Raw genomic sequence first — 21,131 nt, 5'->3', positions numbered from 1 at the left:
GCTGTGTTGTGCTGGCCCCTCTCAGCATATTAATCATATCTGAGTGTTGCTAGTACAGGGAACACTTTGGGAACTGCCTTTAAATAAGCTCTAGTTCTGGCAGAGAGAGTGCAAACTAAAACAGGAAAAAAAGGCTGCTGGGAATGATAATCTGACGGTGGTGCAGGAGGAGGAGGAGGAGGCTGCTTTGGCTTCAATCTGCAGGAATCTTCTGTTTCACAGGAATCTGGCAGTTTCAGAGAAAAATATGGGATTGCTCCATAAATTTTTCTTTAGCAATATAAGGATGTCTCAAGTAGAAAAGGAAAATGATGAACTTGTTGCATTTGATAATAGTCTGCTCCAGATTTATCTATTTTTACATATGTAGTTATTAACATCTTTCTAATTGTTCTGGTATTACAGACAGCCACCCACTCACCACTGCTTTAATAACTATATTTGAATGCCTACAAGGCACAATGATCAGGAAGACTGATTGTTATTGAGTCTGTCATTCTAACACATAGTGAGATGAGAGTTTAGGGTCTTGGGAAATTTCTAAATTTCAAAGAAATAATTTATAAATGTGTGTTTCAAACTTGTTAATAAATTCCTTCACCAATTCTTTTATGATTACTGTTTGCCGAGTGTAATCATATGTCACTGAGAATTACCCATGCTCCTCTCTTCACTCGTCACACAAATAAAACAAATAAACGCATTTTGAAAACACGTGCATTCAGTTTGTGCAGCTGATCGCAGAGAGCACAGCAGGTCATTTTGGGTTTATTCCATCTTACCATGTGTTTCCAGTTTTTATTGTTTTGGTTTTGAAAGGCAAAGACTGTTCTCAAAAAGATAAGAGCCATCAAGCTGAGCGAGAAACCATGAATCAAATGTCCTCTATTCCAGGGTATGATGAAGTACTGTTTGAATCTGCACACCACATGGTCGATAAATTCTCCTGGACTGTACCTGGATGAAAAGCCTCAGCTGTATTCAGTATGCAGTCCCCCTGTTTACGACTGGATGCAGAGGGCTCAGTTTTAGATCTGTCATACAAATGTAAACAAAAAAGATAATATTGAATGCTTGCGTGCTTGTTGTATTTTTTTGTCCTGCTGAACAAATTAGCGCTGGCTGATTCGCTGCTGGCTGTTTGCTGTTTTATGGGCCCAAGATGTCTTCTGAATAGCTTGTTGTTGAGATGTGATGAGTTGTGCACATGGGTCACTTACAACATGTCGTATAATAATCCCCCTGGTGATTCTATAAAACAGGTTGTAGTTGTTATTAGTGTAAATAAATGTATAATATCTGCTGTGTTTATCATTAAAGCAACAGTTGAAGTGGTGCCAGATTGAAAACATGAATGTTTTGGTGGGAGAGGCAGTAGGCCTATGTACAGCCTGTTGTTGTTGTTGTTGTAAACAAGGTTGTATCCACTCTAAACACTTAGTCCCTACATTGACTCACTAATCTACAGAGAGGTATTGCGTGAGCTTAAAGTGCATGGTTAGCACAACTAACATCAGCAGACATCTTTACCACAATGGCATAGCTTTTGTTTCTTCACTGTCTGTTGATCATTTTAGTCCAATGTTTAACTTTCAAAATATCCCTTTTAAAAGACGGATGAAGTGGCAGAGGACTAACAGCTCAGTTAGCAGAAATTATTTTGATATAGTAGCTCAAAAAGTATTTAAGTGATGCCAACTTTGAATGAGGGGAATTCATTTTAAGACACATAGGCATGCATGGTTACAAACACATCTGGAATAGTGTATTACAACTATCATGCATCATTAAAAAAAAGATGTCAGTCACCATATATGAAATGTCTGTCAGTTAGAGCCTAATGCGATTCAGATGGTAACACTAACACACTGTGGCACACTGAGACTCTTTTCTGTGATGATCATGTAGGCCCACCACGCATATGAGAACAAATTGTTGCCTTACTTGAGTACATGAAGTGAGCTTTGCTGTTACAGACTGCAAGTCAGCATCTGATGATCCGTACTCCAGGCAAGGAGATTGAAAATTATAATAAAATGCAAATCAAATGATGATGATGATTATTATGGATAATAACATTTGTGCCTTTATTTTGATTATTTTTACCTATTCAATCTCTCTAATGTTAAAGCTTAATTGAATCATTTTCATTTTCATTTACAAATGTTTTTCTAAGCAGTGACAAGGATGGAGCTCATCAAAAGGCAAATGAGAAAAATATGTCCTCTTTCAAGTTTACATTATCTGTCATCTGCTCAAAACTTAAAGACAAAGTCCAATGTAATAAATAATGTATCACATGTGAACTATTTCTTTGTATTTTATGGCCAAAGTTTATGATAAGCAGGCCGTTATGTGTAAACACCAGGATAAACGATGAGAGTGGCTGATATGTGTTACATCTGGGTGTGTAGTAAAATAAAAGTTGGCTCATGAGAGACTCGTCTGCTGTACCATCAGACAAACAGACAGGGTGAAAAGGTAAATGAGGGCATAGCTTTGAAATCATTTATGTTAATACAGTGTTAAAATGCACTGACTTCACTAAACATATGGTACATTAAATCTAACTATAGATTTTAGATTTATTTAGACCTCATAAATCTATGTGGTAAATGTAAAAAATAATAGTATAGTATAGTCCTAACATTTTTTATTATTATTTCAGGCCTGCACTTTTCTGGACATACTGTTCTGTATGAGTTATTTTTTCAAGTTAATTCAGTGTGAAATTACATTCTCCTAAACACAGGAAATGACACCATTTGAGGTAAATTAGGAATATATACAGCTCTACATGTGATATATTGCACATACAGCTAATGAGCGAGAGGGCTACTGATTAAGAGTCATTACTTTCTTTCTGCAAGTCTAATCAACTGAGGTCTGATTTGTCTGAAAGAGAAGGCGCCACCTCCACACATTTATATATATATATATATATATATATATTTGCTATATATTTCCATATAGGTATATATATTGTACTGTGACATCTTTCATTATTAAAAAAAATATTTTTTCTCAAAATAACAGTGATGTTTGTGTTAATGTTCAACATGGATATTCTTGGCCTTTTAGTACAGTGTCAGAGATTCTGTGATAGTCACATGAACATGACTACTTCCTGTGAAACATATGTGCAGCACATGCAGAAACTACAAACAGAACATGTCTACAGACCTAACCAATACCAACTCTGCATCCTGAAAGCTATAACTGAAACTACATCAATGCTTAGTGTGTGTGTGTGTTAGCCATGTGTGTTTATGTGTGTCAAGCTGTCCTGATTTTACATATACCACATGACAGAACAGTGACACACACTTTCCAAAATGTACAACATCATCATAATAACATCACTCTCAATGGACTCATACTCCAAAAATTGTTTTAAAGGTAATAAAAATATTGTTAACTGTCCTGAAGATTCAAAGTTTCTCCACTGAAATATCATCTTTTTGTCTATTTATGTGATGTAGTTCTGTCTGTGACCTTGTGATGATTGAGTATCACACAGCAGCCAACTAGTTTGTGTTTGTGTAGAAATATTCTACATTAAAAATGAAAAGCATTTTGGATCTCGATGTTTCCTTTGCTGTGAATGCTTTTGGATGACTTTACCACAGCCTGAAGTTATGGGAATTTATCGCAATTTAATATTTTTTTTGCTGTTTTATAGCTCGACATAAACTCCTCGCTAAAAAATCTACAATAATCCTGTTTCAAGCCAGAGGTGAGGAATGGTTCAACACAGAGACAAAGGCATCATACTGAATGCTGACACGGACACATGTAATTCATGGTGACATATGGACATAAAGGGTATAAGTTTAAACACACATTTCTGATTCAGTCTCAGACACTCGCCTTTATATTGCCTTTATATTGCCCTTGAACAAAGTCTGTAACAAGTTATGAGATATTTTTATTGTTTGCTTATTTTAAAATTTTGCCACAGAAGGTTTAGTAAATTAGTAGGTTACATATACAATTGTCATAGTTCACTCTAAGCAACTCTAGCAGACAAAAATGGTCAGCCCATATTTATGCATACTCTGCTGTAGCCAGGTCCCTTCTAGGCCACATCCACCTCCACCTCCAGTAGGACACAAACAAGAGAAACCTGGATTTCTGGATTTTTAATTAAACATATATAATGTCCATTTTTATGACATAACATAAGTAGCAACCCTTGTCTTTTTTAATTAAAGGTAGGGTAGGAGATTTCATTCTGATGCACTTTTTGTAAATTAGTGTAACTTCTCTTCAACTGATTAGTTCGGCAATTTCGCTTTAAAACGAAGAATATTAATCATCTGTGGAAGCTATAAAATGCTAAAAACATCAGCCAATTCAAGGTGCCCCTGTGCGGAGAGTTGGCTGGTTGGCTCTCTCTTCCTGCTCTGCGTGCACCAGAGAGGTATGTGCATGATGGCCGAAGTCACAGACCGCAGCTCGTCTTCAGGTAATGCGTGTCCATATGATTGGGAGGCGTGGCTTCGGGGTGAGCTCCGAGAGAAAGGGGCGTGTGTTTACTTTCAAAATCTTTCTGACTCTCGAGTTTGAGTTTTCTAAATCTCCTACCCTATTTTTAGGATAATTTTGGAGCTTGAGACAATACAATCTGAAACACACAACTCCCATATTGTAGATGATTTTCTGTAATTTAGCTTGTTGCTGTGGGGCTTCAGCAGTACTTTACCAGATGTTGATTCCTTAAAGGTAGGGTAGGAGATTTTGAAAACTCAGTGAGAGTCAGCCAGATTTTGAAAGTAAACACACGCCCCTTTCTCTCAGAGCTCACCCCGAAGCCACGCTTCCCAACCAGTCTGTGACTTCGGCCATCATGCACGTACCTCTCTGGTGCGCGCAGAGCAGGAAGAGAGTGACAACCAGCCAACTATACGCACAGGGGCGCCTCGCAGGATTGGCTAATGTTTTTAGTGTTTTATATCGTTTTATATCTTTGTTTTAAAGTGAAACTGCCGAACTAATTGGTTGCTATCGGATTGTAAAGAGGAGTTACACTAATTTAACAAAAAGTGCATCAGAATGAAATCTCCTATCCTACCTTTAAAGTGATTATTATTAAACGTACTTTTCTACCAGGGTTTGAAGGGTTCTGTCAAAAATGTGTGTCTAATGAAACTGACAGTGTGTGTTGTATTTAGCTACATGACAAGGTCTATGTTTCCCACAGCCTCAACAGCATGTGACCTACTTTTTGATTAATAATCATTTTACAGTAAATAAATGTACACACATTTTTCATCAAGATTACTTACTTTTTTTTACTTTACTTTATTTCCTTGAACAGGTGTGTGTCATGTTTCCTAATCTTAGTCATAAATGATAAATAAGAATATGCATTTTTTTCTACACTCTGGAAAAGAAAACAATTGGCCGGTAAAGAATCTCACACTCCTCAGAAAAACATACACAGGGTTGAAGATGTATCATCACAGAAATATTGCTCCGGGCTATCATCCTTTCATGTGGATCAACATAACCTTTATTATTTCTTTTTTTTTTGAAGCAGCTCAGACATTTCTCTGTGTATCTATCCTTCATTGTTACTGCTGATGCTCTCACAGATTTCATTGTGTGGAATTTCCACTAATGCAGAAAAGATGGCTAAGCTGCAACAAATCAGCAGCTCTACTACTGAAACTTCTCATGTTGATATTTAGGTTGCATCATGGTGCATTGATTAGTGCTTTTACCTCCTCTTGACTTAGATGAGACTTAGATTTGAGATGAACCATCTCTGCTGTGTCAAAAAAGCTCACACTTTAGCTCATGTTGCCTACAAGAAACAGTCTATTAATGTGTGGGTGTATGAACAGTGAATTATGGACATGATGTAATCCCATATAGAGCTGATGGCTCCCATATGGCCTATGATTTAAGGCTCCTCCTCAGTCTGCTGCATTGTTTGCATGTCAGATAATCCTCTTATTCAAAATTATATGAAAACAGATATGGACTGCATGTCGACATATCTCAACTTTATCCGTGTGAGGCTTGAACCTGGCCTAAATTGATCCATCACAAATAATGACAAGAGTGCTGTTATTTATCTTCACTTTGCACAGGTTTTCACTGGACAGATGATTGCCTACCATAAGAGGTCACACCATACATGTGTTATTCTGTAAAAGATATTCAAACTAGAGAGGAATTACGTATTCAGTACTTGCACTAGTTACATGCCAATGCGGTAGCATTTGGAGCACTTATTTAGATTATTTTTCTGAGGTTGTGTAGCATCTAGATTCAACCAAGGAATTTTGATTTTGCTTGTCTCTTTCATCCACCTATATATCTAAACACTCCTCAGTGATTTTGGAGGTCCTTAACACAGTGTTGGGCTGCTTGCAGTATACAAGAATTACCTGGCGCCACTTAGATATAAAAGACATAAACACACATACACAAACACAAAGATAATGGAGAGGTAACACATCTGTCAGTATAACATTTAGAGTAATTACAGGACCCATTGTGATGGCTTAATTACTGCTGGGAAGACATTCATCTCAGGGTGTCCTTTAAAGGTCACCGGCCCTGTTGTGTCAGTGTGATACAGCCTATGGTTTTTTTTTTTCCAGAGGTAGATCAGACAGGTCCCTTCAGAAACGCATCAATTATCATTTCATTTACATTAATTTACATGAGTCTTTAGTCATCATCACATGAGTCTCGCTGATCAATGCTGTAAAAGTCCATGAACCTTTGCTGACTATTTTAATGCAGAGTATCAGAGGATTGTAATATTACATGAATTCATCTTTGCACACTTTGCATGTCTTCAGTGAAAGGTCAGTTAAGCTAAATTGCAATAAGACTAACCTTTTAAAATAATATTTAAGATTTCATTAAATAGTAATCTGTTTAAAAGACATACAAAGTAAGACTATTTTTTGTTCAAACGTGTTTTAATTTCATTTTTTATTTGTTTTAATTTTTTTAATTTATGTTTTCTTTTAATTTTACATTTTGCTAGAAGAACATTGAGGTTTCTACTGTTTTGCTATGGAGACCATTGGGTTTACTGTTTGGACTGAAAAAAAGAACATGCATATAGAATGTTTTGTCCATCACCAAGCACCTCAGAAACACCATGAAACAGCTTTTCAGTGCCAGCTCTCACATCATTTTTTTTTATCATCTAGGCACCTTCTGATGTTGATGATCCGTTGGTGCAGCTCTGCTTTCACAAAAAGCTCCTGCTGTGGAGAGTTGTTTTATTTATATGACAGTTCAGACTTTATTGTTGGGCAAAAATCTGAACATTGCTGCCTTTGTGTTGTATGACAGTATGTGAGCCAGGGTCTGCACCTGTTTGCTTTTTGGAATATTTGAAACACTGAAGAGAAAACTGTCAAAGTGAAATATAGCTCGCAAGCAGGAGGCTGTGAAACAGAGGTAAATGAATACCTGCCTGACATACACATAGCTGTGAAACTCGAAACCCAAAATTCAACGCTGAGCAGAGCTCATTGAAACAGACTTCTGTTTGAAGCAATGTGATGCCTGGCTATGCAAAGCTTTCCACCTCTGAGCATTTTACTGTTTACTGGATTAACCCTTCTTTCTGATTCACTCAGTATAGCATGCATACATTACTGTATAATGCAAACACTTCATATGTGTTTAGAGATGAGCCCAGGTTTACAGATTGAGATAAACTAGAGTGATATCATACTTGGGTCTCATACAGCAACTTGATTGAGTGAGGTCAGGGCCTGTGAGAGGAGGTTTGTGTGAGTGCGAAGATGGGCTGCAGATGGTTGGATGGTGGAGATTAATGGATGAACGGTGGCTTTGTGCAGAATGGGAGCGAGATCTGTGATCTCAGTGCTGCTGCTGCCGCTTTCACCCTGTCTTCATGTAATAGGTTGGCTTGGTCCCGGCTTCCTTCTGATTGCTGACTCCTCTGGCACACTGGGAACAGGAGAAGAAGCACTTCTGGCAATGATTATAATTCAAATGGGGAATAAATCCTCTTGATTGTAATGTCACATTATATTTTGAGTGTGAACTTTACTGTGTAACTAAAGCATTGTTCAGTGCTGTTTCTGCAACACCTGTGCACATGCTATCTTTCCTGAATATGCAACAATACAGATAACATTACATCATAGGTGTAAATCTTAAATTTGCTTTAAACAAACTTTACCTTCAACCATCTCACCCATCCACAGCAGCGATTTCCAGGCTGTCCTATCACCAGCTACTCCCAGGCCAACTGGCAGATCCAACCCCTCCAGTGAGTGCAGGGCCACCCCAAGGGCCTGGCCATGCCGGGTGACAGAGGCCTTAATGTCAGATGTCCGATCACCTGTGGAGAAGCAGTAGCATCCTCCACTCTTATAGATATATTTAATTATCTCCCAAAGTGCCTCATGTAAAAGTACTATAAAATTGTTAAAGCAAATCTGGAAACTATAATCTATTAACATAATGTCAATATTGTTTCACTTCAATCACACATCATTGCTGTGTAAGTTGTGTGTTGGCTTCCAAACAATTTCCAAATCCTGCCAGCAGATTTACAGATTTTATGTGACCGTTCCTGAGAAAGATTTCCAGTTTCAGTAAAAACTCTGATCATATATCATCCTAAGTCAAACATCACCGAGAAGAAACAACAATCAAATCACATTTTTGAAGAACATCTCAGATGCGTTCCTGCCCTGCGGACAAAATACCGGTCCTCCTCATCAAAGGATTTAGCCAGGGGCTGATAGGTTTCTCACAGTCCACACTTTCTGCATATGGGTGGAGTGTGTTCGGTCCAGCCGGCCGCCACTTCTGAAGGAAAGAGACTACATGAAGAGGGAAAAAAAAGAAGCCTTGATGTGATTAAGCACTTCAAGATGTTCAGTTTAAAGCTGAAAGAGACAGAGAGAAAGAGAAAGAGAGAGAGAGAGAGAGAGAAGGCCACTCAGGGCATTGCATTGTCACATCCTGTTGTTTGCAATGCTGTGCGCTCTCACACTTTTTGCATGCTTTGCTTCACAAAAAGCATGCAGATGTACAATGATCACAGTGTTGCTGTGTGTCTCACAGCAGTAAACAAACTCTATCACTGCCCCAAGTGAGCAAAACAAGGAGATGCACACATCCTAAGCTGCGACCAAAAAAAAAGTGGAAATTGGAGAACTTGTTGCTCAAATAGAGTGGAAAATTAGACCTACTGACTGCCAGAAGTCTTCCTCAACATCTTAAAGGCATTAGTTAAATTACCTGCTCCAAAAACATTAGAAGTTTCCGTATTATACTATAACATGACAGGACTTGCAGCACCTTCATTCATGGTTTCAAAGCAACAAGTTATAGTTCACAACTAATTAGATACAATGAGCACTGCAGTGCATACGGTGAGGCTTAGCGTCCAGATTTCTGAACTGCCAAATAACATGTGTTTCATTTCACATGAGACTTCATCCCCCAGAATAAAACCAGCAACAATGACTTCTCTGTGCTTGTATTGTAAAGTATTGCAAGTGACCTGTGTTTAGAGCATGAGTCCCAGCTGCATCAAGAGAACACTGGCAAGGATGATACAAGCACAGAGTTTCATTACAAGGCCAGCAGTATATAGACACTTGAACTGGAACAAGTTGTTCCCCTCTCTCCAATCTCCTGCAGCTTGATCTGTGTCTTGCGATACTAAAAGTAGTACTTTTAGTACTCATACTACCCTATAGCACATTGCAGTATGTTAAATTCTGTCTAGTGTTTGTCTTAGACAACAAGAAAAGTGAATGATTCATGATTTTTCCAAATTTCCATCTTAAGGAAGAAGATGTAATTATAGGGTGTCCTGTTTCCTTTTTGAAGCCACAATACAATGGTGTCCTCGTACTTATGCATGTGTGCGTCCTTCAAGGTCTAAAACTCAACACTGACTTCAATAGAAGTGATGTACAGTTATACACATTTGTCTCTGGCATCATTATAAAAAAAATTGAAGTGAACTTTGTGTAACCTGTTCTAAATGATTGCAGCAACAACAAAAATGAATGTTAAAAGCATTGAGGCTGATCCACCCTCTGATCATTATCATCATCATTAAACAGCTTTCATGTGTACAGAGTCTGGAATTCATAGAATTCTGTTTTGTTCACACACACACACACACACAATGATGAAGTGACACACTCAGACCTTGTGTGTCTATCAAAACATGGTTTGTAGCTGAGACAGCATTTTAAGGGATGCTAAACTAATTAGTCTCTTTAGTTCTATAAATGAGATAGATTCGAATTATGAGTTCAACTTTAAAGATCCACGTCGTCGTTTTGACATTTGGCTTCCAAAGATTAAGGGCAAAAACAGTGTTGGCATCTTGTTTAAAGGGCAAAATGCTTCCTGCTGAGGAACAGGGAAATTCCCTGTTGGAAAATCCCACATTGTGTCTTCGGTGACTGATTCACTTAAATGTCACACCATCACATGATGCACATCAACAGTGGTGCAACATTTCTAAAACGTTACTATGGAGTTGTGTGAGATTGATATTGACCATATTATTGACAACCAATATACAGTATATATATATGTATATATATATATATGTAAAACTACGATGGGAAACTAGAAGTAAAAATTCTTCATTGAATCACTTCCAGATGTCTGGGACAGAAATAAGCTCAAATAAACATGTAGACCTGCACAACACAATCATCTTCAAAATTTAAATGTTGTGGGAAAAAAAAATGTCCAAACATTATCAAGCCACTGTTTATCACCAGTCAAAATATTTTCCTCTACATCCTCCACATCTGTCCCCACCCATGTCTGCTGCGTCTGGCTGCCGCGTTGAAAGGATGTGCAGATTAAAGGGCCCATTAGAGCCTCAGTGACACTGTATCCTATATCACAGGGGAGTGTGTCAGAATTGCCTGTGTGTGTAATCCTGGTTGATGGTATAAACAGTGCCTCACTCATGGTCATTATTTGTGATATAAGGCTGCTGAGCTGCAGTGTCGATGCACTCTCTGTAATTTCAGATGAGGAGTTGGAGACATTTTTCTTCTCCTATTATGTCACAGGCTTTGGCGACAAGGAAGTCTGTGTAAGCACACTGACTCTCTCACATTGTTCCTGCATGTCACTTATTTAGACCTGATTAACAGTAATGAGACACTGCATTTATCCCATCAGCATGCTGGATGTACACAGGGCTGCTCCAGGGACACTTATAAATCTGATTTTCATTTTTAAACATTAGATTTGAGATGAACCGCTCGCCAGTTTTGCAAATAGAATGTAATGGTAATCAGTCGCAAACAATTTCTGCTGAACTGCAGTCTTTTTTACTGTACAAGTCAGTTGCATCTTCCTAAAACACCAAGTTAAAACACATCCCATCAGATTAAATTGTCTCGCAGTCAGAGTCCATGTACACTGGGCACCGGCAGATGTTCTTGAGTACATGCGACATTTAAATCCAATTTCATTACATTTGATGGAAAATATGTTGAAGCTGCTTGTGGTGTGGTGGTATTCCGAGCAGTCAGCCTTTGTTTAGTATCTGTCATCTCTTGGCCTCGCATTGCGTGAGCTGGCAAACACAACTCCACTGTGAGCCCATGTGCTGCTGTCCTCAGCTTGTTTTAGAAAAAGAACTGTAGACTCAGCTTGGTCATTATGAGATTTGAATGTTTTGCACAGACGAAGTGGTCTTGTAACAACGCAGACTCGGGTTATACGCATCTGGTTGTATCTCGTATTCTGTCTCATGTTGCATATTTTCATCTTTTTCGTGTTTTCTAAAAGCAGCACGGTTTAGGAGCACATGTGAGAAAGCCACATTTTTTTACTTTCACATCAATGCTGTTGGTTTAATTGTTCACCTGCGTAAATCTGTTGCTGACTCTGAACTCAAATGGACTGTGTGAGTGAGGACCATATGATCCTGCAGAAATCAATGTATATATGCTCTTCAGGCGGATTACAAAGTAGCATGATAACTGCTAATAAGCCCCATTATACTGCATTGGCCCACTAATAATGTTCAATGTGTCTCAAGGTGTCTCTTAGATGTAACAAAAAACATTACATGTTCACTGGATTTCATATAAGCCCAGATGTTCTGCTGTCTTGCCAGCAGGGTATAAAACATTGTTATGAATATGCTCAAAACATAACCCAAACACATGCAAAGTTATTACAAAAATCAGGACATGGAAAGTGCTGGTGGAGAAGAGTCCCTGAATGAACATAAGTAGGCAGGACATGATGTGGATGCTGATGCTGGAGAGGGAAGGTTGAAGGACACCTGGGAGTACCTGGAGACACAAGGAGATCTGAAATCAAAATCCAGAGGCCAAACACTAGAAGCACGGAGAGAAGGTGGTATAGCTGTGACGAAACAAACTGGTGAGGATTGACTGGCACCTTATACTAAGGTAGCAGATAAATTGCAGGTGTACCCAATCAGCCAGGTGAGGAGGGCAGCCAGACACACACCAAGCGAAAGAAAGAGGATTGCTGCAACTTCAAAAAGATTCCTGTCTGTTACGTACGGTACTCGTTTGTTGTGTGTATGTCTCTTATGTGTGTCTCTTTGCTTTCTGTGCAGGTTCCCATGTGCACTTCTGGTGAACCAAGTGGATCATCCATAGCTAAGTCCACTTGATTCTCATCAGCACGCCTATATCAGCTGGCGGTGTGCACACGGAGTGTGGGCCAACTTGTGGACACACACACGGCGCGTTTTTGTTCCGTCCAGACTCCAGAGGGAGGATAGCAAGACGATCTTTTCAGTTTTGCCGTTTTGTTATTTATTTTATTAAATAAATATAATGCACAGTCTGTTTCCGTCTGCTGTCTCTTCCTCAGGCCTGGGTAATATTGTTGTTGCTTCCACTCATCCCCTGGACTAATCGGGGAACATAACACGGTCCAAAATACGAAAACACGGTCCATATGCATATATATGGTTTCAGATTGCTTTAAGAGTTTAACCAAGTCATCTTTATACAAAATAGCTAAGAGCAGCTCGTTCCTGAAGAGCACCCCTTTGTGTTTTTATTTCGTTTCCACTAAATTGAACTTGACAGTGCTTTGTTGCTTAATCTCTGAACATCAAATGCAAATGTTTTATGTCTTGTTTGATCATAATCCTGGGTGATATTCATGACACTGATAATCTACAATCGTGGCTACATGAAAAGAACAAAATCAGTGGAGAACGTCTCTAAATCTCAGAATTACACCAATAACACATGGGTCTTATTATGTATTTAGCAAGAAAACAGCTGATATTTAACATTTTTATGCATTTAATCCCACTTGTTTGTTTCTGAAGACATTCATCTTTCTGCTGTCATACACATAATGACATTATTACCAGAAAAAAAGATGTTGGTTTTCTCTGAAGTATAATAACACATAATCTTCTTTAACCACATTACATGGACAAATTATAGCCTAAGTGCAGTTCTTGTAGCCTTAAACAGAGGATTCTGTATGTCCCCCTCATTTCAATCCAGCCTAATGTCCCAGTGTGTGGTTTCATTTAAACACTGAAGCACCATGTGAAGGGAGGACAAAGGAACCAGAGGAATTGGAGCCACTTTTCTTTCCAAGTTTGCATGTTGTCTTCACCACTGAAACTATAGGAAGCATTAGTGCAAACCGAACATTTGTCAGCTGTGATGTCTGCTGAGAGCACAAAAGCAAGTCTGAGTGACAGCAAAGGCAGGAGACCAGGCACCGAAGAGCCACAGTGCCAAAGGAGGACAGTAAGAGAAAAGAAGAAGTGTGCTATAGCATCACTGAGAGGAGGAAGATATTTGTATGCAAGGCTCAGCGTTGCACATTAGCATTCAGTGACGAGTCATTCTCCACTATGTGCTCACTCCACTATAAAACAAACGGCGTGTTTACAGCATAGAAGTGCACAGATGAGAGGGATTATTGTTGATGCAAGGCACATCGTAAGACCGATCTGTGTGCTTCACGTTCAATTTTTATTTTATGTGCAAAGTCCGCAGTCAAAGGAGAATGTAAGCACTAATGACATTCAGAAAAACATCTTGTTCAATGATATCTGAAAAAACTTCATAAAGAATTTCTTCCAAGAATCAAATTAATTTACTGAGATTTAAATGCTTTTGTGATGCAGTCCTTCTGTCTGAGTTTAAGAGAAACTTAGTAGGATGGGTGAAGTTGGCTGGTGTCAACAGCTTTAAATTCAAGTTCTAAAAAGTTAAAAGCTCTAATCAACAGAGCAGTTGTGGTCAGTTCACCTGCTTTTTTTAGGTCTCCAGCCCATGCAGCATGGGGGTAATTGAGCTTATCCATCAGACAGGTTGGCTGTTGAATGATTTCTTTGTCAGCCATGAGTGCTGGTTCTCTATCGTCTCGAGACTATCTCTCCATTCCGTTACATATTCCATATGTACGGGGAATAACCCCCTTCTGTTGAGGTACATGGATATTTCTTTAAGACACACCGGCTTGCCCAGCCACGCCCTGTGGGTAGGTTACAAAGAATGTGCGGAAGTCCGCTGCAAGCGCCAGTATGGCAAGCAAGCAGCTTCAGCTCTTTACCCCCTCCCCCTCCGGGTCTGGAGGTGGGGGTGGAGATGGAGGACGATTATGTGGGGGGAGACGATGTTGATGTGGAAACCATCCTCTCAGAAGACAGTGAGATGGTCTCTGAACCGCACACAGTCAGTGGTGGAGACCTAGCCAGCCGGTTTGGGGCCATTATTAACAGGGCCACCGATGCCCTGGGAGTACCTACCCTGTCTCCCTTTTTGAGGATGATACTGTGAGGCGAGCCCTTCCTTCCGGATTTTAAGAATCTGGTCCATAGGCATTTCGCTGCACCTTCGGTGTCACACAGTCGCCTGTGTGACACCGACTGCTGGACCGACTGCCATCTGCGCAGCTGCCACATGGTCCTCTCGGTCAACCTTTGCCAGGTTCTATCGCCGGCCCTCCTCTCCCCAGGCAGGCTTTGCGTCTGGTGGGCCTCAGCCTGGCAAACCTGTATAAAGTGTGTTTGTAAATAGTTCCTTTGTGGTGTGCACTGGGATTTGGGGTTGCACCGTCTCCTCGTGGGGTGTCTAAAGATCTTTCCCGTACATATGGAATATGTAACAGAGTGGAGAGACGATAGAGAACGCTCAGGTTATGATGTAACCCTGGTCCTCCGAGTGAAGAGAGAGATCTCTCCAGCTCTAAGCCACGCTGAGACAAGTGTCAATCAAACTATCACTGATTCCACACGTGCATGGGTCCTTTGTAACCTACCCACAGGGTGTGCCCGGGCAAGCTGGTGTGTCGTAAAGAAATATCCACCAGGGTTACATCATAACCCGAGCGTTTCGCTAATATCCATTGTAAATTTGTCACTCTCTCCACAGAAGGTGCTGCTCTCTTGGTATGGAGTTTGCACATTTTTCCTGTGCCTGCATGTATTTGGCTTAGACTTAGGCTCACTATCCAGCCTGTGCTTCATTTGTATTTTTTCATGCTAACAAATTGCTTCTTAAAAAAAGGTACTTGCTCATTTTTCTTGGTAATATATGTCTACATGGAAAGAGTGGTATTAATACACGTTTCTTTATTACCCTCTCCTGCTTGTCTGCTCAGGCTACATAAATGTTTTACTTATTCAATCATCTTCCCAACTGCAGTGGAGCCAAGAGGCTCATGACCAGCAACCGTGTAATTCTGTGCAAGTCTCAAGACATGACATCAAAAAATACACAATGCCTTAACATTTATGCTCATACTTTGCTTTCTCCTTTGGCGTGTACTTACTAGATCCAGAGAGCAGAAGGAGCACGCAGGCGAGACCTGAGCTGATGTTTAAAGGATCCCTCCGCTTGGCTCTCTTCGTCAATCCTCTGCTGAACGCATTAGCCCAGATCAGCTGGGGATCTCATCAGAGGCACTCGGGCTGAGGACCAAATCTTGCACTTGGAAAAAACAACAACAACAACAAAAAAACCTCTGCAAAGATTGATGTATAAACATTCCCTTTTATAAACAGACACACTGGTTTATGTGTGAAAGCATCCAGACACTCATAACCTGTTTTTCTGGCACAGCACGAGTACAGCTCAGGTTGCTTGGACACATTCAGCTGTGTTCATTAAAATCGCTGTTTCATCCTCTCATCGGGATTCAGCTGAAGTTAAGCAGTCTGCTGGGTCTTATTAAAATAATCACACAAATAACAATGGTTTGCACATTCACAGATAATCCTCAGTTGCATTTGTGTACTTTGTTTTATTTCGCTTATTTATAGAGCAGTGTACAGTTTCATTGAGTCTTTGTTGAGGTTTAGAATGGAAGGTCCACTAAATTGTCTTCAAATTCACTTCCAAGAAAATCATAATTTCTGGCTGCATTGAATATCTGAAAGACATTATCATAGCTTTGTGCAGCAGTGGGTTATTTTTTTGCACTACGGAAAGACAGTCAGCTCAGAATCCTCTGTTCATTTTTGCAGCTTTTAAAGTCTCGCAAGCTATACTGTGCACTGTAGTCAGTCCAGTGCCAGTCATGTGGGTTAAGGAGGCAGAGGTTAGGAATAACAATGACTCTCTCTGGGGTAAAGACGTTGATTCATCCGTGGAAAGACCTTGCTGCGGGTAATTTCATTATGCAGATGAGTATGAGCGCCCCTGTGCCTGTGCTGAAAAGGACACCGGCGGCTGGCAGGACACGTATGGACTGGCACAGTTATCCAGCACCACTACAGTGATCTCTTGATCAGTTGCAGTTCTCCCGTTCCCTTGGGTTGAGTTAACAGGAAAAAAATGGCATTCAGAAGAAGCCACAGCATTCCTCTGACAATGCCTATGTCTGTATAGCATAAACAGATGGGAGATCTTGGCCATGCAGGACATTGCTGTAACTTTGCTTTAGGATCTATTTATTTAGCATTTTTTATCCTAAACAAAAATAACCAGAAAGTGCTGAACCTTTTCTTGCTAATGATAACAAAAACGAATGCAGACATTTAATATACGAACTTGTTGAAAACGCACTAAAATGCTCAAAATGTTGAAATGCACTGTGGAAACATTGTGTCAGTGTGACTCTCTGGCTTTCTGTTCCTGTAGACAGTTTTTTATTGTTCTCCTTCCTTTTCTGTTTTTGTGCCACAAACAATCATCCTCCTTCATGCTGGCTGATACAAACTTAACTATTTCTGCTGCTGTGAAGGATCTGTTTGAGCTGAAACTGCAAATCTGTCCAGGTTTGCATCATCATTCAAGGTGGCTGGTGATTTGTGTGTAAATCAAGGTATCATCTATATCTTACTTTCTCCAGCTTGCTTTAATTTTTACCTGGCAAATAACAGGAATCTGCCCCAAAACGTATGAGCTTAAAGAAAAATGACTGCATCCTCTGTTTTTCCAAAGATCAAGACTTTCCTTCACTGCTTCAAACTTGAGAGAGAGGTAGGCAGCATGGTTGCTGCTGTACGGGGCATCAAAGTTCAAAGCAATACAGACTAAAAAGAAATTGAATGGACTTCTTAGATGGTTTACTTGAAGGAAAAAAAAAAGTTGTGCAGCTTCTTTAAAACAGCTAAAGAACCCGGGGTTATGTTCCATTGATTTGGACATCCTAAGCTGCAGTTTTGAACTTTGATGTACTGGCTATTCTCAGCTCACGTCTCTGCTCAGAATTTAATTGCTTTGTAATATCTAGTTTACACCAATGCATGCTGAGATGTGAATGAGAGAGATGTATAATAGGCCTGTTTGGTTGAATGTAAATTTCAAATCTCAACGCTGTTCTTTCATCAAGACGAAATAGGTTTGTGGTAGACATTTTTTTGTTTTTATTTGCTCATGGCTTATGTTTATGAAGTTATAGCTTTGGTATCACACTGTGCCATCACTTTTTAAAACGATTATTTGTTTAAAAATCATCAGAAAATAGACATAGAAGTGCACCAACTACTGAGATCGCTAAATGCACACTAAGAAAAATGTACAATTGACTATTTTGCCCTAAATTTAGGATTTATAGGCTATAAAAAAGACAATATTCTCACATTTTGCTTAGAATTTGGCTGAATTGGTTGAAAATGACCTTAAGTCAGCGTTTTGTACATGCACTTATGACATATGACAGCAAGAGGTTCCTTTAGTCACCTTAAAAATCTAACCACTGCTGTTGATTTCATGCTGCTGCACAACCAATCAGCTCAGATCTACCAAGATCAGAGCTCCACACTACACCATCCTCCTGCAGAAAGTCCATCAAACCTTGTGCTCCTGTCACAGTTAATGGGCCTGCCATGTGGATAGACTAGCTAACTCCCTAACGAAAAAGAGAACGACAAATTTTATTAATGGAAACGCCACTGCTCCTTCTTTGATGGACACCTTCCTCCTCTACCTCCACTACATCTGTCTTTAGGCATTACTTTCTCTCTGAATGCACCACCAACCCCAAATTGGAAAGTAATTTGCTGATGATGCTGAGTAAGCTGTGTAGAGTTAATGTCTTGCACTAATGATTTGATGTTTTCTCTACTGGAATCTGAGACTCTCAGGTCATGAAGCTGCTGAAAGAGGAGGAAGAAATATTGCTGTATGGGATTTTCTGTTCTCATTCTTGCTTTTCACAGTACATTACCTGTGTTTGTTCATTGATATGATGATAAAAAATGTCTCTTTCTTTGATATTCCTCTGAATGTCAGTTCTTCCAAAGCACCCACAGTGTACATTAAGCCTCTCGGCTTCATGCAAAGCCATATTTAAGAAAGGCTGCATTAAGCATCGCTCTCTGTTTCACCACAGTCATGTTTCTTCTGTTTCTTTTTTCCATGCAGAAGTGATTTGAGGCTCAGACGTAAGTCTGAACCTGCAATTATCCAACGACCAGAGCAGTGTCCCTGTAATTCCCTCAACCCGTTCGGCATCCATTCCGGGAGGTCTTGCTCTGTCACACACTCACAGTGCATCGGGCAACACTCACCCCCATAACCCATCCAGCCCCCTCCTCCCTCTCACCCACATGTGCACGTGTTTTTAGTTTGGTAGACCCTTCACATGTGTGAAGCTGAGAACTTTACAGTTACATACCTACTGTATGCCTCCCACCAGGGAAGATTTAAACATATATTATATTTATATAATTATATAATATAATTTGCATGTTTAAGAACAACTCAGTCATATAATTTATAATAATGTCATACTCTCAGGTGACAGTTTTGATATTTGTAGTACATGTTTTGTTTGTAAACATTATAATATTAGCCTAAGTGACTCATTAAATGTACTATCTGGACCAACATTTATGCAGAAAAGTTCCCATCAATATACATGCATTTGATCATTTACACTAGCAGAGTGTTTGAGAGTTATACAGCCAACAGTCCATCAAGTCATCGTACTGTCATCAAACCAGGCTTGTGTTTGTTCTTTTGCACACAGAGACTTTGTAGCACATCTTTGACCCTGACTGAAAATGTTTCATTCATGTTTAGATAATCTGTGAGCAGTGAACTGAACCAGGGGAAAAAAACAACCTCTGATCAGTGTAATTATTTCCTGAATGCGTTACATCATAGTGTCCTGCTGCTGTCCTGTGAAAGGCTACACTGAAAGGCTGGCCCGACTGATGGCTTCTGGCTATTGAAGCAACACTGAATCAATAAGCAGCGGGCCAGCCAGGCCACTGGCTTTGTCTGTGAAGCACTTTTACACTTGCTCTTTTCCCTTCTCTCTCCTTGCTTCACTGTTGATCTTTGTGCAATACTCTTTATGGAAAAACCCAGGACATGTCATGAAGAAATGAAGAAATGTCATATGTTACGTATAAATTATGGACAATAAATATGCATGGTAAGTTGATGATATATGTTTAATTCAACTTAATTATAAGGAGGAAGTGAACATTGTTTTTTTAAGAATATATTTGTTACGATATGTGGATCATTTTCTGACAATTGCAACAGTATTCTCGCAACTTGGACATTGTAGAAGAATAAATGTACTTTTCCCCACAGATATTATGCACTGTGGGCCCTCTAGTGGTCACTGTGGGGCGCACTATACACTCCTCTTGAGACCTTAGTGTAAACCTAAATTAACTAAAAGCCAATACTCAAATAAGAGACTTGTGAGATTTAAAGCTTATATTTTAAATCATCTCACAAATGCAGCAATATAACTTTTTTATAAGCACCTGTTCATCATTTTTGTTGAAATATTGTTTCTGTGTTCTGTAGTTGAGATCATTTCTGTTCAATATATTGGTGCAGCACTAGTATTGTGGTACTTAAAAAAAAGATAGGTTAAACCTGCACTTAGCCAATATTATCATTTATTCTATATTGTAGATGGTAGATGATTGCAATACCCACATTACCCCAAGCTCATGGGAATGATAATGTAAAATTAAATAAAGCATTCATAGATCATGCACATGTATGTCACTCCATCTGTGGACCACCTTCATATTATGGGCTACTGTTAGTGGTAGGAAGTGACCCCTACCAACTGGTCTCAGCGTCGTGTAGTGTGATTTATTTTTCCTGTCCCTGGAGGAGGGGTCGTGCGCATGCGCCGTAAATCTACGAGCCACATGCGTTTGGATCAGGGCTGCGTCAAATACGCTGAGATGTCACAAGCGGAAACGGAAGTGAAGCAAACATCCCTCCATATTAAGAGCAAGGAGGAACTGAAGCCTGAATGCAGAAGCAATTAAAATACTTAATACTATAGGGTTTAAATGTGTATTGTAGCTCACAGAAGAAATTAATTTTGTTGATATTGATAAAACCCCACTTTGAAAATATCAAAATAGATGTAAAGATTATATTTAGTTTTAAAACTGTGTAAATGACTAATAATCAAGCTTTTACAGCTTTACATCAAACTAAATCGAGGCTCATGGAGCGATAAGAATGCATTTTAATGTTTTTTATATTATTTATTATTAAGGTAACAATTTCTCGGCGTCAGTCTCGCTGATCGATCACGGTATCTGTGGCATGGAGCTTTATTTTGAAAGTGTAACTGGACGTAAAGTAAGCCACAGTGGTTAACTTGATCTGGTCTCAATCACGACGTTGATCCAGCAGCAGCGGCCGCTGAGCATCAGAGCACTGATCCTCCTCTGT

At 39.5% G+C, this 21,131-nt stretch overlaps 1 long non-coding RNA gene across 2 annotated transcripts; it reads right to left on the bottom strand.

Annotated features, from left to right (window-relative positions):
- Positions 1-7,567: 7,567 nt before the first annotated feature.
- LOC114437701 (uncharacterized) lies at positions 7,568-8,829 on the bottom strand. 2 transcript variants are annotated; one of them, XR_003670929.1, is made up of 3 exons: positions 8,670-8,829; positions 8,186-8,347; positions 7,568-7,950 (listed from the first exon to the last, which is right to left on the bottom strand). It is a non-coding gene; the product is annotated as an uncharacterized LOC114437701 (long non-coding RNA). The 2 variants fall into 2 exon arrangements; XR_003670928.1 differs by having other exon boundaries at positions 8,201-8,347.
- Positions 8,830-21,131: the final 12,302 nt, after the last annotated feature.

Source organism: Parambassis ranga, chromosome 6 (assembly GCF_900634625.1).
Source record: "Parambassis ranga chromosome 6, fParRan2.1, whole genome shotgun sequence".
Taxonomy (NCBI): domain Eukaryota; kingdom Metazoa; phylum Chordata; class Actinopteri; family Ambassidae; genus Parambassis; species Parambassis ranga.
This window is presented reverse-complemented; position numbering and strand designations above follow the sequence as displayed.